The sequence below is a fragment of the Lathamus discolor genome, chromosome 4 (genome assembly GCF_037157495.1).
Source record: "Lathamus discolor isolate bLatDis1 chromosome 4, bLatDis1.hap1, whole genome shotgun sequence".
Lineage (NCBI taxonomy): Eukaryota > Metazoa > Chordata > Aves > Psittaciformes > Psittacidae > Lathamus > Lathamus discolor.
Window position 1 is genome coordinate 68,095,947 of NC_088887.1, and position 27,711 is coordinate 68,123,657.

General features: G+C 40.7%; 1 protein-coding gene across 1 annotated transcript in view; it reads right to left on the reverse strand.

The window, feature by feature from the left end:
* MYO16 (myosin XVI) overlaps positions 1-15,602 on the reverse strand; it is a 369,554-nt gene extending 353,952 nt beyond the window's left edge. Inside the window, exon 1 of the mRNA XM_065677940.1 lies at positions 15,384-15,602. The gene's annotated coding sequence lies outside the window, so the exon portion shown is untranslated. The remainder of the gene's footprint in view (positions 1-15,383) is intronic.
* Positions 15,603-27,711: the final 12,109 nt, after the last annotated feature.

Here is a 27,711-nt window from a genome sequence, read left to right on the forward strand (position 1 = left end):
AAGGCTTCTCATTATGGAATATTAGTATTTGTTATTAATAATATTACTATTTATTACATAAAGAGTATTACAAGTAAATGCACTTTTGAGATAATGCTTTTGCTTCCTTAAACTGGTACAACATTGATTTACACTGGAGTTAAACAAAACTGCACTAGGAGCAACGTCATTCATTCTACATTCACAGAGCTGATACTAACAGTATTTACCTTGTCTCCAAACTGAGAATGAATGGCTTAATCCGATCACTGGCATGAAAAGAAAATCATGTAAGTAAACCTGTACAGGTTACTGTATGGCTACAAAATCTGGTCAAAATGGAGAGCGCTGTCACTAGGAGCTAAAGCCATAACATGAAAGCCAGTTGTGCCTGTGTTCACATAAACGTTTGTCAACTCTGCTAGTTTTAGTAGGAACAGGGGGACAGGGGGATGTTTTGCATACAGGAAAGATGGGAAGAGGGAGTAATTTGGTGATTAAAATGTTAATATCTGCATTCTAGAAAATTTGTACATGAAAAAGGGCAGAATTCCCTCAATTGAAAAGGTTTTGCTACAGAATTTAATTCTGCAGTTCATCCTACTTTTAATGGATTTTACTTGTTACTTTCTGCCATATAGTACATTATGAAACCATTCATACAGTCCTTTTGCAAAAATGAACAGCATTTATTGTTACAGTGCTTGCAATTAAAACAAAGCAGTATTTCTACGCAGCTACAAAATAAGGTATTAAATGATAAACCACAGTCTTCTGTGTGCTTAGAGAAGAACCAAGATTTTGCAGATACCTTCCTTAATGAGGGGGAAGTCTTTGCTTCTTTTAAATTACTTTAAATAAATACAATTTTCTTTGTTAAGGAGAGATTGAATAAATTATACTAGTTAATGTGCTTTTTAGATGGACTCAATTAACATCAGATATTCACAGACAACATAATAGACTAAGTCAAGATCAGTATGATGTCCCTCAAAGGATGAATAATTAAGTCTTAGCTGCAGTATGCAAAAAAGCACAGGGCTGCAGAAAATTTCTCTCTGACCACATAGCTGAGGTTTCCATTTATTCTGAAACTACTACAAATAATGCCTCAAAAGTGAGATTACATCTAGTAAAATGTACCCTTTCTCCAGAACAATGTTTTAATGCTGCACATCAATTTCTCACACGATTTGTGTATGTAGCAACAAGGTCCTTCAAGGGAAAAGAGATGCATTAAACACATGCGTCCATGAATACGCAGTAGTATTTTGGTTGTACTGTCTTTGGTACCAGAGACTACAGCTCCTATTTTGCCCACAGAGGTTACAATCTGGAGGCAAGATACAGGATTATCTCAACTGCAAAACCAGCCACCAATACATTTATGCTGCAAATTCACACATTTTATTCTCAACACTAAGCCAGTTATTTTTGTCACATGATTATATATATAATACATTTAGTTTTATTGTACTCTACATTCTTAAAATAATTTTATTCCTTTTTGAATTAAGCATGTCACTTATAACCACAAATTAGTACAATTAATTCTTTAAAAGCTAAGTCCAAGAATTGAATTAATGCATATTAGCATGGGCTCAGTACTCTTAATATTAAGCCTGTGAAAATCAGAAACAGAAAAACCCTTTGTTCACTTCAACTTACTATCTTCTTAAATATCGTAGATCAACAAACTATAAAATTTAATAGATTCCTAATATGATAGTTCAGTTGTAAACTAGGGGATTTTGTATTTATGATGCATTATAAGTTTTTATACTTAATTATTGTATAGACTACTGCTGAATGCTGATCCCTGCCAGCTGGCAGCCACCCACCCATTCTCATCCTCCCTCCTCAACAGGTCAAGGGGAAAAAAAAAGACAGACAAGGTCACAACAGGAAGATCATTTACCAGTTATCAACATGGGCAAAACAGATGTGACTCAGGGAAAATAAATTTAATTCTTTGTAAATTAGAGTAGAATGGTGAGAAACACGCAATAACACCTCCCCCCATCCCTTCTTCCCAGGCTCCATTTTATTCCTTCATTAAGACTTTTCTGCTTCCTTCACCCACTTCTGCAAGGAGATGGGGAATGCGGAGTTGTGGTCATCCATAGCAGTTACATTATGTCACTCCTTCCTCTTCATAGTTTTTCCCTGCTCCAGCTTGGGTCCTTCTCACAAGCTGAAGTCCTTCAGGATAAACCTGCTCCTGCACGGGTGCTCCACTGGTCACAGCTCCTTCAGGCTTTATCCACCTGCTCCAATGTTGGGTCCCAAACAGCTGCAGTGTGGTTATCTCCTCTGGCATGGCTCTCCATGGGCTGCAGGAAAATACCTGTTCCACCATTGTCCCTCGCACGGGAATCTCTGCTCCAGTGCTGTGCCATCTCCTCCCCCTTCTTCTCTGACCTAGGTCTCACACTTTCTTCCTCTTCTGCTCTGCAGCATATTGGCCTTTCTTAAGTACGTAGAGGTTCTTGACTTTAGGTTCATAGAGATACCACCAGCTTGGCCAAGGCACTCAGCTATGGGTGCAGCGAGTCCATGGGAGCCAGCTGTCTTCAGCACACGGCAGCTCCTGGTCTCTTCCCATAAAGGCCAACCCTGCAGTCCCGCCACTAACAACCACCACCTAGATACCTACAAACAATACAGCTATTTACTGACAAATAGATTGTTTCTGTATCATACCAGAGTGCTCAATTCCTCAGTCTCCCAAAGCACGAACATAATGTCAGACAGCTACCATTTACTAGGAAAAACAGTAATTTCCAGTGTAACCAAGGACAGCTTTTCCCTGGTGCAACCCACTCCCAAACACTTAAAGCAGGACAAAAAGCTTCACAAGCTTTGATGTTGGCAGGATTCATTCTAAGAAAACTTAACTCTACACCATGCTTAAACCAGGTGGTATTCTTACAGACAATCCACAGACTGGAATAAAGTCCTTGAAGAAATAGTTTTATTTGTTTGGAGAGCAAAATGTATACGAAGTATAAAAACAGATTAACATATTCATTAAGGAACTCTAATACATAAATTCATTAGGGAAGCAATAAACATACTGTATAAATTAATTACTTTGTGGTTATCCTCATTAAATGCTACTTAATGAGTTAATAAGCTTGAAAAGCAAGGACAAATTGTGAAAGTGCATGCACAGGATTTTTCTGGGGTTTGTTTTTTTCCAAATCAGCATGTCTAACTGAATGCTGCAGCTCTGGATACAAGACAGTAATATTTATGCAAGGTGGTCACTCTACTTTCTAGAAAGCATTAGCCAGTACCTTTTCCTACAGGATATGAATGTGCCAGAAAAGTGCAGACTTCACAAAGTTTGACTGCAGATGGTACTCTGGCTAAGGTTTAAGAATCACCTGCTTCTTAATTTTAAGAAGAAAACTTACTTGTATTACAGGATAACTTCCAGCTTCTTGGGAAATACTAATCTGAAACATACATACACACATCTATGTACATACACACAACACAGATGCACACACTAAAAATATACTGCTACATTTAAGAATTATACTCAGACTTTTCTGACCTGGCAGTGTTTGAGGATGATATACACAAGACTGTGAGTAACCTGGCCTAATGGAAGGAGTCCCTGCCCCTGGCAGGGGGGTTGCAAGCAGATGAGCTTTAAGGTCCCTTCCAACCCAAATAATTCTACATTGTCACAGTTACAAATGGGGAGAAGCCTAAGCAGCACTGGGGGAAGCCACATCCAGCACCAATGAATGCTTTAACTTACATGATGGGGGTATAAGCACTTCAGCATTGACCGAGCTCTGTGATTAGCACGTTATGGGAGATTGAAATGGTGGCTCCATTTGTCATGTCACAACTACAGACTGCTTATGCTCCATTTTCTGGAGTACAAAGGCTCAAAGTGCTGTTGGTCAATGTTGTGATTTAAACAAAACAAAAAAAGCCACATACACGCATTTTTCACTTGCTCTCTTCCCATGCCGTAAGGTAGAATTGAGAGAACATGGCCAACTGCATCCCAGAGTGCATTAGTCATATTTATAGTATTGATACTTTCATTTTAAAGTAAAATATAGCCTAAACACATCTTTGATGCACCACTGGTGCATTAACTAAGCATGGTTCAGTGAACATATCAATAAACAATCCTCTCACCTTCCCAGGACATACACAATTCACAGTGAAACTATCAGCGCTACCTTGATAAAATATTTAAAGCAAATTTTGACTATTACATGCTCAAGCAATTCCATAGATAGTCTCAGGATAGTAATCCTATTTTTCACCCCTTAAATTGATTTTGTGAACTCCTTAAAACAAATTTACAGCAATATAAGCTATTGCCCTTTGTAGGGACAATAAACAAAGAAAGTACTCTTGAACAAAGACTGTCAGTCCTTTTAAGGGATTCTCATTTCTTGGATTATGTTACTTTTTCCCCAAGAATACCCAGTCCATGGAAATTAGTGTGTTTAATTCCTGATTTGTTGAGAAATATCTAGCAAGTTTCTATGGCTGTGAGTACACCAAGTAAAAAAATAAGGGGAGGGGGGGGGGAACAACAAACAAAACAAAAAGCCAAGGGAAAAAAAAAAAAAAGGCAATTTCCAGCATCTTTCAGCATGACCAAACAGTTCAGACCTCAGCATGAGCTGTCAGCATTGAGAACCCTTTGGAAAGAAAATCCAGAAGAAATTAGCTACCAAAGCAACATCAGAGAATGCTACAGTATCAGTCTTCCATGATGTAAGCTGCTCTGAACTGCTATGTCAGTAGCATTAAATCCACAAACGAAGAAAAAACAAAAGTGTGCTTCAGCATGTGCTGATAAAAAAAACAGGTAACATAAATTCTTTCCTTAGAAGTAAATAACCCTGTAGCCTGCTGCTTGAGCAAACCTTGAACTCCTCTAAAACCTAGTCAGTCTGTAAACAGAGCCGTGCCCATCAATCACACTAAGTCTTTAGACATTTTCAATTGATTTTGGTCACTTAAGCCTAACTCGCAAAGGATTCACAAGCCAGATCACAGTTAAATGCCATCCCCACGACTAGATAAAAATGTATATTAAACAAATCAAGGCATACTCATGTTACAAACAGATCCTCAAGAGTTTTGTGCTGACACTTAGGCAGTAAGAAAGCTAATGAGAACAGCTACACTCTGCTCAGCACTGTTTAGGAAACTAACAAATTGACTTGAGATGATTTGTCATCAAGTCCCTGCAGGAAGAAGCCACACCATTTAAGGGGGTGGGGGAAAGAAGAAAGACAGATCACAACATACTAATCCAAGGAGATCCTTGATCCAACACTAATTACTGGAATAACACTAAAAATCATACTAGAAATTACATTTAATGTGAATAAGTTTAGCCATTTATCTCAGTTACAATTATGTATTTCTGTTGTATTGATAGGCACTTTAGCCTTCATTCATGTTTTTGTTTTCAGCAGTCATAACCGATCTTTAAAAGAACAATACTGAAAAGAAATTTAAATGTGGTTTGAAACCAAAGAACCACAACTGGTCACTGTCTTCATTTTCACAAAAACAGCCACAGAAGTTGCAAAATGAAGGATGGGCAGTACAGACTGGGATTGGTTTTATTTCTGGTTTCCTTTAATATACCTTATCTCACTCCTGAACCATTACGTCTGTGGAAAAGGAAAGGTCATCAGTAACCAATGGCTGCATCAGCTGGGAGCTGGAAACAGCACTTGTTTTCAGCTGTCAGACATTGGCTGAAATTTAACAAGTGCCAATATGAAATGATCTGCAAACCCAGAGATTTTTTTAAACTAGCAAGAATAAATTAAGGGTTGTGAGAGCAATTTGAAATCCACTGTTATTACACTACACACAGTGTCGCAAACTGTTCCGTCTCGCCAGTTCCCAGGTTAGCAGAACTCCCACCATGTTCTGTGCTTAAGCACCACAGCAAAAGGCTATTTTGTATTATACTTGATCCTGCTAAAATTCCTTGACCTCTTTTCTCTCTGGTTGATAAGTTTTTGTGAAAGTAGGGAGTGAGAACAAAACGAGACCACATAATAGTCATTGCTAACTTATTCTTACAGGTGTATCCACGCATTGCTGACATCTTACCAACAAGGAATACAGCCAAAAATGCAGAAACAATAGAAGAAAGATGTAGAGAGCAGCAGAACTACACAAATATTTTCTAGCCCCACCAATGTGGGGCTTTGGGCCCAACCTCATGTTCTATATCCAAAACTGTATCTTTTGTGCACTAGATTTGCCTCTCCCAAGCAGCAAGCTCTGTGAGAATTCATGTGTTTGAACTGAGAAGGAATCCACAAGTGTGCAGCCAGCCCACAAGCAGGACCAAATAAAAGGGAAACGGCCTCATCCATAACTGAGTTCAGCAAATATGCTGCAACAGCAGACACAACATTGCTGTCCTTCCTTTCCGACAAGATCAGCTAGCATTTAAGCATGGATATAGGAAAACATCCGGGCCCATCCTTCACCATTCCAAAGTGCCAGTCTGTTTAACAACACAAATAACTGTTTTGGAATGTGCACAGCCAGCCACAGCACCCCACGACCTCACACTGGCCTCTCAGACATTCTCATCCACAGCGAAGACGAGGACGCTGCATTGAATCAAGACCCAAGGGTAGGGGATAAAAGGGCCCATAGTGCTTGTCTTGGCAGCATGCAGGTTTCTGTGATTGCTAGATCTGACAAAATGATGCAAAGGACTAGAGCACGCTGCTGTGGCCCATCACCCTCGTTGTGCTTAAACTAGGGAGGACAAATTTGCCATACAAGTCACTATATTTCATGAAAGGGTCATGCACAGCTTGACAGATCAGCAGACCACCTGACCAGAATCACTGCTTTGTCCCTTAAAAGTAGACCAACATTACCCCTCCTTCCTCCACTTCCAGGACACCATATGTTCTGTGGCCCTTGCTCTCGGATAGCTGAGAAATTCTGTCCTACTCACTGGCACTGAACTGACCTTAAAAATCCTATATATTTTATTTAAATTATAGTCTTTAAAACATTAAGATGTAGTTAAACTATAGCTTACTATATACAGCAGAAAAACAAATGAAATGTGTTCTTCACTAATTAAACACCTCTGGCTTAAATTATATTTGCTATCTCATTTGTCCCTGCAGACACTACCTAATTTGCCCTTGCTCTTCTCTCATCTGACGGAAAGTTTTTTGGGAGCAGGGACTGTTACTTATTACACATCTGTACAGGGCCTAGGCCACCAAACCCCAAAGGCTTTGAAGTGCTACTGCATTCCAACATCCTCATCAAATAATGAGGACATTTGACTGCTCTATCAGACATGACTTGCATTGCTACATTTAAAACTAATGAGGAGAAAAAGCTTGAAAGTGATAGTTTCCACTTTTAGAAAAATATATAAAGAACGTAGTGAAAGCACCTTAACCTGCCTGTTTGCACTGTTGGTAACTAGATACTTATTAGTCAGGTATTCAGATCTCCTGGAACACAACTTCCATGGGGCAGAGAAACACAGGGGTGCTGCAGCCCATGGACATCTTCAGCAGCAGCCACAGTGACGCTGCGCAGCTGGTGCAGGCTCTCCCTTTGCATGCCCAGCATTCCTCTTTCTGCAACAACTGCAGTTACCCCAATCCAATGCCTTTTATTACAGCTTTGTAAAGTAGATGTAACATCGTCCTCAAACATCCTCTGTTAGACTACAAGTTGATGGAATATGACAAGGGAGGGGGAAAACAACCACAAATGCAAAAGTCCCACACCAAGGAATAAAACAGCACTTTTTTAGAGGGAACAAAAAACTCTTCAGCATACTGGAAGGCAGTAGCTGCAACAAAGAAGTATGAACACAAGCATAAATTCAGAAAGCCTGGGTAGTAGTTACACCAACAGACAAAACACAAATAAAAATTGCTCATATTGTGAAGCTGTAAAGTCTCTGTGGGTGAAAGTTGCCAAAACTAGCTTTGCTTCCTCAGCCTTTATTCACTGAGAGTATTCCCCACCCTGATGAACAGGTTTGATCTCAAAACACTTCAGAGTACACTTCAGCTCCTGTGTGCTGCATGTGCCCACATTTCCTTTCACAGGAGGAAAAAGAACATGTCTGTAAGCAAAGAAAAGATGATTTAATACCAAAATCTCACTTGATACAGAATGGGAATAAAACTACTGATGCTGTCTCTATCCACTTACTCCTCTGCATAGTAAGGAACTGTCACCATTGGGGTCAGGATCTCTCCTCTGGCAGTGCTTGTATTAAAACCCAGCTAGATCTGACACTCAGGAGCACTTCCAAGCTCTTTCTGTCACAGGCATGAGAGGGCAGTTGAGGTCAGAAGACCTCCTGGGAGAGTGCTAGAGAAATGTCCCAGGCAGAGGAAGCCAAACTTGGCAGGGTCTGTACCCATACTGTTAGTCCAGAACAGACCTCAAAACAAATTAGCCAGCGAACAATGCCTTTTTCCCCTCCCACCCACCCCTCTTCAGAAGAAAATACTTCTCTATCTCTGGTAGGGATACTGAACTAATTAGCATATATGCAGTCTGAACAATTAGGAGACTTGAACCTGGGACTAAAGCAAGAGCCAAATTATTTGACATTAAAACACATTCAGTGAAAGGGGTCAAGGAAGTACTGGACCACTTGACATCAAAAACAGCATCTGTGGAAGGAAGTGGAAGCAAAGTAGCTTGCAGTGTTTTTGTATCCTTTCCTTTATATGGCTGTGTTGGCACACTGGGATGTAGACAAGCATTTCCTGCTGAGAAAGGAAGAGATGTGACAGGACTGAGGAATCATGAGCCCAGGACACAATTTCACATGCTGAAGCAACTCCGACTGTTTTTGCATTAAAACACACATATCCATGCCTAGTGGCCCCCAAGCACACAGCAGCTCTCCCTATAGGTAAGCCATTTTCTTTTACAAAAAAAGATTAGTTTAAACGCCTACTGCAATTCTTGTGCAATAAGAACAAGTGACAAGCTTTTAGGCTTAATTGTTTCATCAGTCCAATAAGGGAATAAGGTATTCTGAGCCTGAGAGCTTGTTTGTTTCTTTTCCAGCTGCATCTATTAAACTAATGAACAGATCTCTCTCTCCAGACCTTTTTTATATTACATTACTCCAGACTGGCTACGAAGCTCCCTATCTTCACAACCATCAAAAACCTAGCATTTAAAAAACAGCAAAATTATTAGGTTTCAGTTCTGCAAAGCATGAACTACCTTCCAGAGTTCAAGATCAGTCAAATTTATCAGTCCCTGGAAAAAGCAAGTCTGCTTATCAAAATTAAGTGAATACTTGAGAGACCTTCTCTGAGAAGCAAACTTCTATGACCACCTGCTTCATGGGCCAGGATATTCTCTACCAAGTTCTCTGTTCCACTGAAATGTGCTATATAAATTACCTGGAAGCATGCTACAAGAACAATTTTACCTTTGTAAGGCCATGCTACATTTTAGAGTGGGTTTATGGCTACTTCAAGTTGCACCTTACCAACTATGTTTATACAAAGCCATCTTGACTGCTATGAAGTGCAAGAGCACACAGCCAGTACACCCTGGCTACACCCCAAGCCCTCCTCCTCACTCTTGGAAGGCCAGAGATAACTGTGGTATATAGTGATTCAAGCACGCCTTCTCCACTAGGTAGTATATGAGCAGAATGCGATCCTACAGATGGATGTTCTAAAGCCAGAGTCATTTTGGTTGTGAGAATTGACTATAATAGGTTTTTGCAAGCACTTGGCACACTGTCCATGCTTGCCATCATGTAAGAACAGAACAAACAGCAATATTTCCTTATAGGCATTGTCTATAGAACATTGACACAGAAATAAAGTTCTCAGAGTACTGGGAGCTAGTGGTTCTGACTTCCTTAAGGGTGTCTTTTCCATAAAAAGCCTTGCTCCAGTGCTAATTACAAAATTAGCAAGAAGCTTACAAGCAATTAGGTCAGGGTGTAAAATCACTAATGTTCCTTAAATAAAACTCCTAATTAGAACACACTGCATTTTTATCTACAAGCTAGATCAGACAGACTGCCCAAACTTTCCCTTCCAGGTGACATCCAGGACGCTACCAGGGAAACATTAAGCACCCACAGTACTCTCTTCTGGAAAGAGACCTCATTTGATTTGTGCAGGTACAGGCAAGGACTCCTATGCCCATCCTCTTCAACAGAGAGGAATAGCAGAGAGTCACAGCCATACATTCAGATACCTACCACAAGCAGGTCATTTCATCTCTCTCCTTTGATTACATAGTGAGCCTGGACACTTGCTCAGATTAAGCTTCCATGACGGGATTTAGCTGCTGATGCCATAAAAATATAAAACTATCAACACTATCCAGTCTTCCCTCCTCCTACATGGTATTTCTAAGACCCTAAGATAAATGAAGTTGAATAGATGTTTTTGTTTATTACACCTAATAAAACAGCACCTGACACAAAGGCATTTCAATTGAGAACTGATCCACAGTAAACTACTGCTACACACAGCAACAGTTACAATTCCTTTATAGCCCATTTACTTAAGACATACTTAACTTAAAAAAACCCCACCACAACTATATTGATAGTCCATGCATCCCCATAGTCTTTCCAAACATTTTGTATTTTATTCTAATCTCAAACCAGAGTCACCTGTGACCTCAGAAGAGCAGAAGCAAAGCTCTTTACATAACAAAACAAAAAAACCTTTTATTTGGGGGTTTTTAGGTGTGTTTTGTTTAGGGTTCTTTTTTGTTTTTCTGGCAGCGATGCACCAGTTTATTTCAAGTCCACTGAACACTGCTTCATGTGACAAAAGAATTTTATTTGTATGGAACACCTCACTCCCACTATGACATCAGCCATCATAAAAACTAATTGTTGCCTGAACCACAAACAGCATCTTCTCAGTCACCTCAACTTTACTACCTGGTGTGGTTGTTATATGCTTGTGCCATGGCCGCAACATACTTTAGATGCCTACAAGGAATACTTGCATGCATGCCTCTGGGACAGAGCTAGCTTCCACTCAGATCACATTGCCCAATTACCTTTAGGAAATCTCTGAGCAGCAGCCCCTCATTGCCAGACACATTCCGTTTGTTAAGCCAGCCGTGCCATCTTAGCCATTTTCACCAAGGGAGGAAAAAAGAAAGATTTAAGTGATTTGCTGGGTAACCTCAAATACCTTTCAGCTGCTAAAGGAAATGCTGCATTTTGAAAGACTTTGTATTTTCTCTTCAGAACCTACTCTTTCTCCCACCAGCTCAGATGAGAGCAGTTTATGCCTAAAAGCACCAGAAACACCAGCTTGGTTACCGTAGTGCCCATGTCTCCGAGTCAACACAGATGTCAGCCTTGCACTGCTGAAAATGCATGTGCTGCTCTTCCATCTTTTAAAGGGCATTGGAAGTTAAGGTTTGATAGCTTACCCTAGACACACACTTATTCCAAAGAGGGACAATGCATTTTTAGCATGTCTGGAAATAACCAGCTACTTCTCTTTGTATGATTCAAAACTCACAGTTATTTCACACACCCTGAAGCCATTTACCTGTGGCCTCATTGTTGGTATTGTTCAGTTTTCATTTAGTCTATCTTTCAATGTCCCCTTTTGTTTTATACCACAGCAACTACCCCTGAAAAACACACGTATTTGCTATATCCATTAGGAAAACAAAACAAAAACAAGAAACACAGTCATTCTTTTCCTGGAGTACAACACAGTAATGATTTTTTTTTTATGTATATATTATTTTTCCACTACTGCAACTTACAATAACCTCAGTTCTCTCCCAGTGGATACACCCAACCCTCTGTATTCAAATATTCATTCATACTGGAGACATCCAGAGCTGTTCTGGGCATTTTGATAGAAAGATCAAGTTTTGTCAAAATAAAAGCCTTTTTCTATAGTATTGCAAATTCAGGATGTAATTTAGGGGAAAACATGATGACCACAGATACCAGCTTACCCACTAGCCAAGACCTAGCATTACCACAATTAAGATCTGAAACCTGGTCATACACTTCAGGTTTCACAGCTTACTTCCATGTTTTCAAATGTTTTAGAGAAGAAAAAAATTTTTTTCTGACCAAGCAGACATAATGTTTGCATTAACAGTTCCCAGAATTAGTGAGAGTGACATTCTAAAGTGAAACGTTCAGAAAGAAGGAACAAACCCCAAAATCCATCATCTAACCCTCCTCTTCTGTATGTGTAATAAAACAGGCCAGGAATAGACACACTTTCAGGCATGAAACACAGCATGATATATTAACAATTACTCCACAAAAAGGCTGTGTGAGTAGTCAGATACATACACACACTGATGATGTTTATTTGACTGCTGTGACATGTTTCATAAGAAGCTAAACAATTCAAATGAAGAGCTAGGCTTGGCACCACATGAAACACACACCTTAGGGAAAATTAACAAATCTACGTGCAAAGGTTAGAGTTAGCTGCCTGCTAGGAAGGTTCTTTCATCTTACTGAGCCGAAAAAGTATCTGCCGTCCTTTTCAGAAAGATGCAACAAGCTGCATTTCACATGAACTTGGCAGTCGTAAGCCAGCAGGTCTGGCCCACAGAATGGCAAGTATCTCCAGCAGCTGTTGTTGTTGACAACATGTGACAACATGGTATTTCCAGACACCATCAACTGTATTCCCAGTTATTGCTAATTTTGTGCTGGATTACAGCATTTTCCCGTGTTCATTAGCTATAATTACCTTAACAGTTAATAGCACAAAGAAGATCATGTGGAAAAAAAATGAGAACACGAAAGTGAGGTTTGCTAGGCTACAATCAGCAAGACAATAACAAGCCAACATGCAAGCTTTACTTGAGATAGTACTGACTGTACAAAGTGTCTTTGGACCATACCGCTTGTTTGGTTTTTTTGTTTTATTGTGTGTTGTTGTTTGGGATTTTTTGTTTGGTTGGGTTTTTAAGGCAGATGAGAAATTTGCTACTGTGCTATTTTTTACAGAACTAGACAAAGTCATGTTCATGAAAATCTGGATAAAAGCCTTATTCAGATTGGAAGAATATTTTCTGCTGTATCTCAAAATTGAACAAGAGAACACTGTGTGTGAACACATATATTCAAACTGTGTATTTCAGCACACCTTCTTGTGAAATAAACACATGGGAATCACTCTAAAACAACTCATTTGTTAGGACAATCAGGTGAGATGAAGAGGCTCATGTTCAAATCTGTAATTCATCTCATGAAAGCATCCCATTTATTATGGCCACTTACCTCACGATTACTTGGTCAGTTTCCATGTCTAAGGTGAAGAAATCATTCCCCTCCAGAAAAGTATGGTTAAAACTGCTGTTCTACTGTCGTTTCATGACAAAAATATTTTAAGACAGCTTTAACCTAGATGTCTATTTTTCTTGGTACAACACCCTACATAAGCATAGTATTTTATAGCTACCTTCGAGCAAGGATATGAATTTAGCACCAAAATGTTGTTTTAGAGGAATGCATGCCAAATGCTTTTCATCTTATTAAACTGGTTTGAAATAATGGTACTACTTAAAGTAACATCATGCTAGCACAAAATGCAAGAGCTATTTCTAAGCAGCACAATAAACCAGTGTTTCATGATGGTCAGTTTCATCAACTAGCACTACAAATCCCAAGCAACTCAAGCTACATTTAATTGCCACTGTACAATTAAAGTATATACTATACCACAGGTAGATTTATTCAAATAATTTTGTGCACTTCCAGTTAGAAGCATTTTGATCTCCCAGTTTTCAACATTTATTCATATTCCGTAATTGCAAAAATACTCCATTATTGGAAAAAAAAAGCAGTTCATAATGAAAAAGTATTATAACAGACAGAATATATAAAGCCAGTTTCAGTCTGAGAACTTTCAGTTCTGGCCTAACCTATGTAATACTAGACAAATGGCTTGCCCTCTTTTCCTTCCTGTTACTGCTTGCTGTACCTGTGTCATCTCTTGAGGCCAAGGACTGGCTTTCTCTTAGTATAATGTGATTTACAGCTGCTCCAACACAAAATTACAGCAACTGTTTAGAGCTCTGCTCTACCAATCACCCTAATCCCAGTTTTTACCGGTACTTTTAATGGCACCCCTGCTGTTGTGTAACAATAGTCCAGCCAAGGGAACTTGTCCCATTGCTTTGAACGTACTGTACACACATCTATATACACACATAACAAACTTCCTCGGCCTTTTGGGGTTTTTTACCCTTGGGTCACATCTCAGATGCTAGCAATGAAGTCTAAATTTGTTCTGTTCTCTACAAAAGGGAATGGTTTTACATCCACAATATTACTCCCAAAGTAAAGCACCACCTAAGACTACTAATACAGCACTGCCTGCTTGGCTTTGGTGTAACACACTGGTAACACTGGAATAGACAGGGCTCTATAAGCAGAATATATGGAGAATACAGAGCTCAACAGGAGAAATGCTCTCTTACAAAGATGTGGGAAAAGGAGACAAGAAACCATGATCTGCCTGGGATTCAGCCCAAAAACAACCCACGGCAGGAGACTCTGGTCTGTGATCACACTCTGACCCTGCACTGCTCCAGGGCTGACCTTTGTGTTTTGCAGGGCTGACGTTCTCACTTTTCCAGTCTGTTTCCCACAGAAAGTTCATAAACTCACTGTGCAAACACCTAAATCGCACTGCTCCCCTCTTCCTGCATTATTCTGGCACGTTACTCAGTACCTTCACAGACGGAAGAAAAAGTAATCTCTCCCCTTAGCAAGCCTCTGAAGGCCAGCAGGCTCCCAAAAGCCAACAACCGCAGCCCTTTCAAAACAAGGTTTTTGGTACCCAACCTTACACGAGACCCACAAGCTCCCACCTGCCTGTTGAGAAACCCGGGCGCCAGGATCCCTTCCCCCTTCCTTTACCTATTCGGTGGGCGCTCTCCCACACACCCCTGGGATTTAACCGACTGACACCACCAATGAAATAAAACGTTTAGCTGAAAATTCCCATCCGGTTGCCTGTCAGCGCTGATTTCCACCGACAGGGTGGCGGGCTTGCATCAGCCTCTGCGTCCGAACGGGAGGCTCGGGGAGCGCCACAGCCTGCCCACAAAGGAGCTGGTGTGAGGAAAAGTGCAAACCTCACGTTCCCTGTGCTAGTTTTCTCACCTCCGCGCACAGTAAGATCGGACTGAACCGAGCACCTCGGTGACCCACTGGATCAACCTCTCCCTCCCCACGGGCAACACTGGCAGCTCCTGCCTCTCCCCGGGCAGGACACGGACAGACAGACAAAACAGACAGGAGGGGGGAAGTAAAAACCAAAAAAGATAAAAAAACCACCCTCCGCAGAATGCGCCGGCGGTCCGCAGAACCCCCCTCCCAGGGCGGCTCTTACCTCGGGGGACGCGGCCCCGGGGCAGACGGTGGCGGGGGGAACCGCCTCTCGCCTCCGTTCCGCCGGGTACGACGAGGCAAGAGGAGGCTGCGGCGTGGCCCGGCGCCGCGCACACTTGCGGTCTCTCTCGGTGGTCTGTCTTTGCAGCACAGTGCGCCCAGCCCCGCCGTGCGGAGCCACGCCGTGCTGCTGCGGCTGCTACTGCTGCTGCCGCCTGCCTCCCCTACACTCCTCCCTGCTCGCCACTCACAGACGCCTCCCCACGATGCGATGCGATGAGCTGCCCAGCTGCCGGCCACGCCAGGGCAGCCGGGGGGGCGGCTCTCCCTGCGCCGCCCCGCCCCAGTACCTGCCGGGGCGCCCCGAGGGCGGCGGGGTGGTCCAAGCGAGGTTCGCCCCCCCGTGCACCAGCTCCTCGCCCGGGCACACCGCAGAGCACCTCTCGTACCCCTCCCTGTGCCGCCCCTTCCAGCACCCACCAGCCGCGCCCCGTGTTCACGCAGCCCCGCAGGACACGCCGCGCCTTTTTGGGGTTTCAACCTTCATTGTCCGCCCCCCACCCGCTTCGGTGAGCTGCCCTAAGAAAGAGGTGAGGGGAGACTCTGTGGATTGGAGTAATCTGGATGTAATTCAGCACAACAAAGACCCACTTGATTATCTGCTGGCATATAACTGCCCAACAAAAGGGAGAAGTTAGAAACGTCATAATTATCACCCGGTGAGATGGAGGCAAAGCCTACACTTCTTACGAGGTTTGTAGTTAGGAAATAAACAGCAGCTTGCATGCATCTATTTCTGTCGCAGTACTATAAGCAGCTTGCTCACACTCTGCTGCTTTAGTGCTGTGTTTGCTGGCACTGCAAGCAGAAATCTTGCAAAAAGAACCTTAAAGGCAGCAAAGCCACAAATCCTGGTGACAGAAAAGTCTTTTGCCATCTTATCAAATGAGACTGGCTGGTAAGGCATTTGCGAACAGGTGAGAACCCCGCTTAACTTCTAGCTAAGGTACACATTCATTGATTCACACCAGTGAATTTATTTTCTGAGATTGATTAAAGAGTGTAAACTCCATGTTAGCTTACCCCTCCCAGAGTCTTGAATGATTCCTGATGATGATACCTTCACCAACTTAGTGTTGGTTACCTGTGCCTCATTTAAAGCTCAACATGCAAGTGGCCCACTTCTGAAATTGACTCAAGTTTTCCAGAGAAGCCCAAGCTGCCAGTCATGAATCTGACCACAATGAGCTTCACCTGAAGTTTTAGGGTCTCAGTACCCAGTGTCTGAAGGTTCAGTGCCCCTGTAGGCAGATTAAATTCAGGTGGGGAGGTTGGGAGCAGTCCTACTTTTTCCTGGGCCTGGAAACTGAAACCATACAAGCAGGAGTGAAGGATCTATGAGGACCGAAGAAAAGGAGAATTTAGTCTCTAGTTTTGTTTTTGGGGTGGTTGGTTAGGAAATATGCTCACAGAATAGTTTTATCCTAGGGATGCATAATATAGGAAGCGAAATTTAGACCCTCATTTAGCCTCCTGCATCTTAAATGCCTGGATGATGTCTTCTGGCTCTTTGACTTTGAATTCTGGCTGCCCTCTGGCCTAACAGTGATGGAATATCCAATTTCCTTTTTCCCCAAGCCTCAGCGCATGGCTTAGTGTCTTGCTGAAGTGCTTTCTTAGAAAGTGGACTGAAACTCTCTGGGGCTGAGGCAGGCCTGCTACGGCTTTTTGCTTGTTGGTCAAACACTCTAAATAATCAGTTGTTACATGAAAAATAGGTGACTTCCTCCTTGTGCTCTGTAAGCAACTTTCATATGTAAGATCTGTCATTTCCTATTGAATTTCATTCAGTCCAGAAAGGGTGACGTCTCAGGTGGAAAGGATTTCCTAGAAGCCTTCTGTGATGCCTATTTATTTCCTTTCACTTTTGTGTCATGTAGATTTTTACTGTAAAGTCACCTTCCTTGTTTAAGGGACTAGAGGCTAGGCATCTGAAATGGAAATGAAACAATAGCTGTGTAAAGCACATCAGTTACTAGCTCCATATCTCTTCACAGTTCATTTTTCAAAACTGAAGTATCTTAATCCTATCTTACACATCAGACTATTACTTAAAAGCAACTATTTCAAGTCAAATGGAAATTGTTGCCTGTAGTACTGAGGTAAGCCTCACTCTTGCAAACACTGACATCCAAAAGTTTATTTACAAGGCTAATTGTATTGCAAGTCGTGGAGTTTCACCTGGGACAAAACAGTAAAATCCCTGCAAGCTGCAAGACTTTCTCAAGAGAAAGCTGAATAAGTTACAAAAGATTAAGAACTACTTTACTGTGAAATGAACGATCAATTAATTTTTTTAGCTTTTGGGAGAGCCAGGAGCATTGGTATGATAAAAACGCCCCTCAATCTTAACGTGCCTAAGTGGCTTACACAAAGCACAGAAAGGTTTAGATGCCACAGAAGGAGACTTCTTTCCCTAAGGGTGTACTTTTACAGTGCAGCTAAGCCGATTTTGAAGGTATCTGTGGTCATAAAGGTGGCAGCCCTGCTCCTGATGATTCTTCTGTTGGAGCAAAATTGAAAGAAAATGTTTTTTCATAGCTAGTTCAGTTGCTTGAACAAGCTTTCTGAGAGTCAGTGCCGGGCATATGAGAAAGAAGCAGAGAGCAGCTGTGGTGCCAATGAGAGGAGATAGGGAGTGCCCCTGGGCTGCAGCAAGCAGCCACAGATTTGACTTAACCGTCTGGTGGAATTCACCTACATAGGAAGAGCTCAGAGGAGAGTGGACCTGAGATGTGATTTTCCTATGTATACTACTCTACTTTGCATGGCATAAAGGAACTGTTAGAGAAAGATTTTGTTATTTTGTGGTTAGGACACACTACCAGGCAGAGGGAAGACCTCACTTCGTGTTTGAAGAAGTCATACTAGCTGCTGGAGCAAGGCATTAAACTTCCTATTCCCCCAGTGTCCCAGATCATTCCTCCTGCACCTGATTCTCTAGCTCCAAACTTCAGGGCCAGGGAGAAATACGTACCAAGCTCTCAACATCAGCACTGAGAGCATGTGCAATGTACATCTGCATTGCAGTGTAGTCTCGGCAAGAGCACTGAGTCTGTGGTGGTTCCGGTACCCAAGCTAGCCCACATGTCTTTGCAGGACACAGCACTGTCCTGTGTCAGCATACCATCTTCCAGCAGGCAGCCCATATTAAAATGTTATTCTAAAATTTAATAAAATGCTGAATTATTCCACTAAAGTGGCAATATTTAATTAAAATATTAGTATTGGTTTTGGTTCTGAAGCTGATTCTTCCTCTATTAGAAGACCTAAAAGGTCAGGTTACCATTATATCCAATGTATATGAAGATTTTTTTTTTACTTTTCATTAGTTTGCTGACATAAAAACATTTACAACTCAAATTTTGCAAAGCCACAAATTAGAAGGCCACAAAAAAATTCTCCACCACAGATATTTGACATTAGTAATGTTCACTGTAGAAATAACTTCGTATGACTTTGGAACAAAAAATATTAATTTTGGGTGAAATATTTGTAATGGTGAGCTAAGATCACCCACTGGTGCTAACTGCATCTATTCAAACTCCAAAATGAGCAGAATGTGACTTAAGTGTCATTTCCAACCTGTGTGCAGTCTACCAAGCATGCTATTGCAATTCATTCATTCATTCTTTTATTGACAGTTATGAATGTAAATTGCTATCAGGTTTGTCACTAACCTGCAAACAAACCATTGCTCCTTGCTTCTCACCTAGAGCGTGTCATCATATATAAGTTCAGGGGATGAAATTCCAAATCAGAAGGAATTTGAAATAATTTGGAGTTGTTGTCAATCAGTTCCTTTCTGTAACCTATGACTGGTGGGAAATTCTCATGTGGGTCCACTGAGTATTTTTACAAGTAAAAGACCAGAGAACATCTATAAGAAGACATAGAAATTCCCATGGCATGAGCTTTACCAAAATGCCAAACATGCCATTGGAATGGCATGAATATGAACAGCATTCCCCCTTGCAGCTCAGAAGTTTCTGATGATAGGAAAAGGAACTGAATCTCTGTGGTTGGTTTGAGGCTGCCCTCCTATGTTCAAGTGGATTGACTTTCACTTTTTCATCTTTATTAAATTGGTTAATATTTTCTCTGGATCAATTCAAACTAAGTATCATGCTAATCCTACACTTTCCTCAGGGTATATTCAACATGTGTATTTCTTTTAGACTTAGTATGTTTTTTTTCAGAAATGTCATTTCAGCTATGTACCTTGGTGACATAAGGGTATGACTTTGTCTTTGCTCGTCCCATGCAGCTACAACACCTGCTACGTAGTTGTGTTGGCTGCTTATTTAGCAGAATAGTCATTTGTGGAAGAAAAGCTTCTGTAGTTTGACAGCTAGAAGCTTAGGTAGGAGGTGTGAATCATTGCCTGAAAGCTGGGAGACACTTTGTTCATGCAAATTGCATCGGGTGAAGTGAGGACAGACATCCAAAACTGTTGTTCTTCTCAGAAAGGAGAAGTGGGGAAGCTGGGTAAGAGAAGATTGGAGTCAAGGCAAGGAAGAGGGCATACTTTTAATCACGACAAACATGACATGAATGCAGGACACACAAAGTTTTCTAGCTTTGAAGGCATTCCTGTTTTGCTGCATAGACACAAGTGAATGGGTTAAGTCAAAGAAAATAAACTGACAGATAAATAAATGATCTACTAATGGCTACGAACATAGTAGGCGATGCAAAAAGATGAAGTAAGTGAAGAGAAGAAAGTGACCTAGAATATACACATCAAAGGATTGCTCTCTACTGCTTGCTGTAGAATACCTACCTGATACGCTATTATCTTTAAAGGAGAGGTCATGCAGTGCCACAGAAGCATCAGGAAAAGAGAAAAGGGAACTGAGAAAGAGAAAAGGGAAAGAAGAAGGAGTTGCCCTTTCAGAACACCTGAAAACACCTCCATTTGTACATAACCAGTACACAGAATCCTGACTTGCTTCTAGTGAATGTCTTTGCTTAAGTTTTCCAGCAGGGTTAATGAAACATTATGAAAGTTAGTCAGGAGAAAAATTTGTATCCATTCAAGTGTGTATGAATTTCACAGTATTTTTGTATTTGTCACTTCAAATTATACTCATCCATGTATATTTATTTTTCAGATAAGACAACTGGCTGATCAGATTGCTTTTTCTTCTCTCCATTTCTGTTAGCTAATTTCATCAATAAGGACTTGTTTTCCTGTTAAAATTTCTATATCCTAACTTGGAGAATCATGTATCATTTTCTGTTAATTACAGTATGGGGCATGTAATTTTAACACTGGCATAAGCAAGGCAAATTAAAAAGAAATTGTCAAAATTTATCTCATGTGCCATATTAAAAGGTTTACTTTTAATCCACGGTGGAAAGCATAGGAGAAAGTCACATAGTACTATGGATTCTCTGTTTATCTAGATCCATTCTGCAGAGCTGACCAAGTGCTAAGGTTGAGCAAATTGACAAAGCAATTGATTTCTATTTGTGAGTTTGCATCAGTCAAGGTTCATAGCATTTTAATATGCCACATATCTTCTTAACAATTAGTTTCGGGAATCACAGAATCACAGAATCCCAAGGGTTGGAAGGGACCTAAAAAGATCATCTAGTCCAACCCCCCTGCAAGAGCAGGGTAACCTACAGTACCTCACACAGGAACTTGTCCAGGCGGGCCTTGAATATCTCCAGTGTAGGAGACTCCACAACCCCCCTGGGCAACCTGTTCCAGTGCTCTGTCACTCTTACAGTAAAGAAGTTCTTCCTGATGTTAACGTGGAACTTCCTATGTTCCAGTTTACACCCATTGCCCCTTGTCCTATCACTGGATATCACTGAAAAAAGCCTAGCTCCATCATCCTGACACCTACCCTTCACATATTTGTAAACATTGATGAGGTCACCCCTCAGTCTCCTCTTTTGCAAGCTAAAGAGACCCAGCTCCCTCAGCCTCTCCTCATAAGGGAGATGTTCCACTCCCTTAATCATCTTTGTGGCTCTGCGCTGGACTCCTTCAAGCAATTCCCTGTCCTTCTTGAACAGAGGGGCCCAGAACTGGACGCAATATTCCAGATGCGGCCTCACCAAGGCTGAGTAAGATTGGAAAATACTAGAGCAGCTACTAACCTCTGAACAGCACCACTGCTGATCTAGTTTGTTAAGGGCCTATCGCAATGACAAAACTACTAATTATTGATGTGTTAATCAAGGATTGGGTTACCAAGAGCGCCAGCTGCTTGATTATACCTGCATTTTAAATATCAAATTAAATATCATCATCTTCTACAAAGGGAAATATGTTCAATTGGCAGGAGTAATCATTCAGAAAGCTTACATTTAGGTATTCTATAGACTTGTGTCTGAAATACTGATTTCAGACAACTGTTCCATAGATTCTTACCATTTTTATTATGGTTGGAGTGATTTACATAGTGGGGTGAGATCACAGAAGTATTTGCTTTTAAGGCTGAAAAACATTAGTTCCGTGACTGTTGTAGCAATGCAAGGTACTGGATATCTGCATTTAGCTTTTATTCAGCTACACTGTGGCTCCATCTATTTTAAATTCTTAGTCAATCATTTTTAGAAACTGGCATTTTTAGAGGAACTTTTTATTCATTGGAGTCCAAACCAGTTCTTTAATACTACCAGTTCAAAACCACATTTTGTCAGGAAAGGCTTTCTCAAGAGAAGGACAAGCATGCAATCAGTGAATTGTAGTGAATAATAACCTGCATGTTCTTATACTACCAGAGCTGATAAATGGATGGTGTAGCTGGTTAAAGCAAAAAGATCTATTCCTCACTACTCCAGTGAGGATTAACCCCTATCCTGAATGAGGCAGACTTACAAACTAGATGTGTGTTTCTGACATACCAAATGTCCTACATACTTCTTTTTCTGCATGGGTCAGCCAGCTAATCTTTTACTTCACTGCTTCCACTTTTTCCAAAGGTTTTATTTACATCCTGGTGAGAACAGGGAGTGTTTCTAATGTCTCAAGAAGTCTGTAGTATGGTATTTTTCATTCCCTAGGCCTTTCAGAAATGCTGAATCTTTAAAAATGTGTTCATGATATTCCTTTCCTTATATATTTCATCAGTTTAATACAGGTTATAAATGCTTCCAGACCAAAAAAGTCATGATCCTAATTTATAAAACTTTAAGTCTGATCTCACTTGCCACGTTTTTTCCATTGTGTTACTTATATGTATATTATTTTGTAATGAAAATATCAAACTGTATTACAAACATGAGCCCTAATCAAGCAGCTTACTCAGCAAAACCAATGTATTTAAAATCATCGATGCTCTCCTGCCACATGGCACGTGGCAGCATGCTGCAGGTCACATTCCTGAAATGTTTACATTGTTTTGTTTGAGGCTTTTTCTGGGCCATGCTCTTAGAAAAACATGGGTCAAATGCCAAAAATACATAACTCTTACAATGCTCTGACATAGTCCAGGTGAACCACATCACTATTGTCCCCCAAGAACTCTAGCACAGACTTCCCAAAGCCATCTTCAATGGCTGTCCTGAGGTAGAGACAGCTGAGTGAACCAACTAGAGAAAACTGCACCATGGTACATGAAACAAAACTAAAATGAAGAATGGACTGACTTTAGGTGAATAGATAAATAGAAAAAAAAGAGACGAAATTGTTTTTCCTTAAATGAGCTTACCTGTAATGCTGAGATAGTAGGGAATAAAAAGGGAGTGACAGAGGACTCATGCCTTTAATCTTCAACTCCAGAATTATGCTAGCCAAATGTGACATTCTAACCTTTTCCTTAGCAATACTAAAGAAACTAAATATGTGTGTGTATATCAGATGTATGGACCTATGTATCTCCAGGGACCTGGTAAGTTGAAAGGGTTAAAGCATGTTTAACCAGAATGCATACTTAGTGTTCTTTATCTCCCTGGAACTTGTTAGCACTTTGAGGACCAATTCACTAAGAATGAACAATACCATGAATGACATCAGCTTCCGCCAACATGCAAGAGGTTACTATGGTAATGGAGAAAGTTTTTCACAGTACAAAACAAGTACCATACTTGATATATTAGCCAGCCAAAGAAAGCAGCCACATATAAACTACACCATCTTTCTAATGAATAGCCATTTATGCAGCATGCATGTTAGCAATTCTGCTGAGTTCCTCTGAACATCAAACTGTTGGCAGTTATATTGAAAAACTTGGCAGATTTACAAAAGCGTTAACATTTTGTTTTCAGCAGCTTGGGTTTTTTTCTCTTGGAGCCCATATCTTCAGCATATTCACAGAGTCTTTAGCCAATGCCAACCAGGAAGGTCTCTGATGTGAGCTTAAATGCACTATATATGCACACTGAGAAGGCAGGGTGTCCAACCCATCCAAGTAACTCAAAATAAACTTTTTCCTTTTTTAATTGTGGCAGAAGAACAGATGGCTTCTTTGTTAGGTGGCGCTTTCATTTTTATTTGCTCACTACCTTTTCCATAAGAGTTTAATCCACAAAAGAATGCAGCATATTTACTACAATGCAAAAGCCAGAAAATCTTGAAACCTTCAGATCATTCTGTGTCTCACATGCTTTCCTGGTTGTGATGTTAGGAAGTTGGGGTAGGTGAACTGACCACAGCTTTGGATCTACAAATTCTTCACACAGATTTCAGCTTCAGTGGGATCTCCGTTGAGCTGCAAGCTACATTTTAGAGATGCAACATAATCAAGACATGAAATTTTAAGCTCTATGCATGCAATTTTAAGCTCTATGCTTCACAAGTTTCAGTAGGTTAAGTACAAAGATTTAAATTATGATGAATTGAGTACCTGGCAGTGAAAACAGTTATTCACCAACAGCTGCCACAAAGTAGTATGAAAGATATTTTCCTGTTCTTCAAAGAATGTTGACAATAATTTTAGTTTCACTTGGCAGCAATTTGATGTCTTTCTTGTATTTATACAGAAAGAAACAAACCTGATCAAAATAATAACTCAAACTTTACGAGTGTTTCAATGAAGAATTCCTCACACTCCATCATTCTACCCTGCCATGCTGGTTATTTATCAATGGCACTATGTGTAATAGCTGGTTGTCCAGTTTAAAGGCTAAAATACAATTTTTCCTGCTTTGTTTAAAATCAAAGGTAGACCTCAGGTTCTTTCCTAACTTATCTGCGCTGGGTCTACTGCAAATATGGAGGTGTTTCAGATATTCTCCAACCTATTGCTTAGAACTGTTATGGTTTAAAAAAAAAAACCAAAAACAACATATATATAGAGAGCTGTATCTTTTTTTTAAGTATTAAGATACTGATATATATGTATATACAGTTGTAGTTATACTACTGAGGGCTACCAGAACAATTTATATCACTTAACAAGTTCAAAACAGTGACCCTACCTCTACTTTAACAGAATTAAAATGAATGAGCAGAAGAAGTAATAGTATCAAATACCACATAATTTTTTGTTGTTTACTCATCAGCTTTGCAAACATGAATTATTTATGTTGCCTGAGCACGTAGAATCAGTCTCATTCACCACTACCCACAGGTGACAAAATGTAACAGTGATAATGATGATAATCTCTTACTGCATTCAGTTATTTTTCTACTACTTCCAGTTGTGAAAGCATACTTTTTAATCTCTTCAATTTCCATAGGATAAGACATCTGGAAAGGTGGCTTAATAGATTTTTTGGGCGCTGGGAATCCTGTGTCAGTTTTGAATTTAGTCAGTTGAGGCCATCACAATTTTCACATCCCTGAACTTTCTTCACACCAACCAAAACAGTTTGTTGATGACTACAGAATGTGATGTTATGTAGCTTGGACACCACTCTAAGCTAACTATGGAAGTGACTGTCCTAGGCCTGGAATTTCAGAGATGAATTTGAGTCATCTTTGACTCTCCTTACCCTGCTTTAGCCCTTATCATTCACTTGCAAGCATCTGATTTGCATCTGATTTGTTCGGATGCTTAAGAACCTACCATTGCATTAAAGACCTCACAATCACAACGCATTCACATATTTCATTCACACCTGTTGCATTATTTCTGTATCTCACCCTTTGTGCTGTCCCTTCCTCTACGCTAACCCAAGAAATGCAACTACATTCCTAACCCATACACACAAATGCATACAGACCTCAGATACTGTCATCTCACTTCCAAATCCACTTTTCCAGTTTAAGTACTTCACAAACAGGATGACTTGACATTAGATGAACTGATATTAGATGAACAAGGTAATAGATAAGTGAATAGCTGGGGAGGAGAGACAACAGAAACTGCTTGTGAAATCTCACAGTATTTCATACAGAGTTTGTGCCTCCAGCAGAAGACAAATCGTTGTGTATTAGAGCAACAGAGAGTAAAGCAAAGATGAATGTGGGAATCAGTTTCTGAATGTTTCTTGAGACCAGTGCTTATCTTACAAGTAACCCACAGCAGGCCAGATGGATACACTCTGCAAATAGCATGCAGAGAGCAGAATTATGAATGAACTTCAAAGTGGGAAGGGTTTAATCCTGAAAGGCTGGCACTCGGTGCTCAACAGAGCAGAGTCTAAAGAAAAGGCAAAAGTTGGGCAAGAGTTAAAAACAGAAATGGGTTGGTGTCCTGGGTTTAGCTGTAACAGTTTTTTTCTCCTTCTTAGTAGCTACTGCAGTGCTGTGTTTTTGACTTTAGTCTGAGAACAGTGCTGATAACACCAATGTTTTCAGTTGTTGCTAAGTAGTGCTTACTCCGATCAAGGACTTTTCAGTCTCTCATGCTCTGCCAGTGAGGAGGGGCACAGAAACCTGGGAGGAAGCAGAGACAGGACACCTGACCCAAACTAGCCAAAGGGGTATTCCATACCCCAGCATGTCATGCCCAGTACGTAGACTGGGGGGAGTTACCCAGAAAGACCAGACTGCTGCTCAGGTCGGGCTGGGTATCGGTTGGCAGGTGGTGACCAATTGTATTGTGCATCACTGGTATTTATTGTTTTGTTTTCATTTTCCCCTTTTGGTTTTATATTCTCTTCCTTTGTTATTTCTCTTATTATTATTGGTGGTAGCAGTAGTGGTTTGTGTTATACCTTAGTTACCAGGCTGTTCTTATCTCAACCAATGGGATTTACATTCTTTTGATTCTCCTCCCCACCCCTCCAGGAGCTGAGGGGGGAAGGAATGGTGGGAGAGTGAGCGCGTGGCTGCATGGTTCTGAGTTACTGGCTGGGCTTAAACCACAACAGTGGTGTAGAACTGGTGGTGAGACAAGAATTGGAGAAGATGGCTGTAAAGGAGAAGCAGACCTGCCCTTCTCAGGAACAATCAGGAGGCAAATCCGGGTCTTTCTATTCTGACTTTTAGTCTGGTTTATTAGTTTTAAAGTTGCTATCCTTATATCACTTCAGGATGCCCCAATGGAGGTGGCCACTCCCAGCCAAAATCTTCAGGAGAGCTATATCTTGTTTATCTTTTCCACTCTACCTGACTTTTCAGGTATCTTTCACCAGCTTCCTTTTATTTGTACAGTTGCCTTGGGCTGCTGAGCAGCACCCACAAAACAGAAATAAAGTACAAAAAGTGCAGTGCTGAAGTTTTTAAACTGTGCCTTTTACTAGGGCTTAGCAAAATGGCAGATCGTTCAGTCAGGAGTAAAAAGCAGGTTTAGTAAGCAAGTAACAGAGGGCTTGCAAGCCACATTCCACATGGCTGACTGAATGCCAGGCTTCAAAACTCTGGCAAAGAGCTTGCTGCCACACTGTACTTCATCTTTGTCCTAGTTTGATTTTTTAATAGGAATTATCTGCCAACATTCAGGTTATAGTTGAACAAGTAGTAAAACAGTAACATGCTGTAGTATTTGGGATTTAATCTCTAGCAATGACAAAGAAAGCCTAGTATAAGATACTTTCTTGCCAGGTATCAGGGAAAGAATAGGAGAATTGATGAAAGTGACAAAAATGCCCAGAAGATACATAATTCTGGGTATGTTCCTGCTAGCTTGTGTCTCCCGATAAATCTCCCCAGTTAGCTAGCTTGATCTGCGGAATGGGAACTTTTTGAAAAATGTGTATTTCAGTTTAGCAGATAAAATATGGGAGAGAAATTCTGATATTACCTCCCCCCCACACCCCCCTTTGTTTTTCTACACATAAAGAGATTTTATTTCATTTTATTTTCTGTAAATTCTCACATTCAAATGAAAGCAAGAATACTGTGGTTTGGTTCTGGAAGACCCAGCTCTAATTCTTCCTTTGGCTGGGGCAATTTAAATTTGTATTTGCAATTGAGAAGCCAA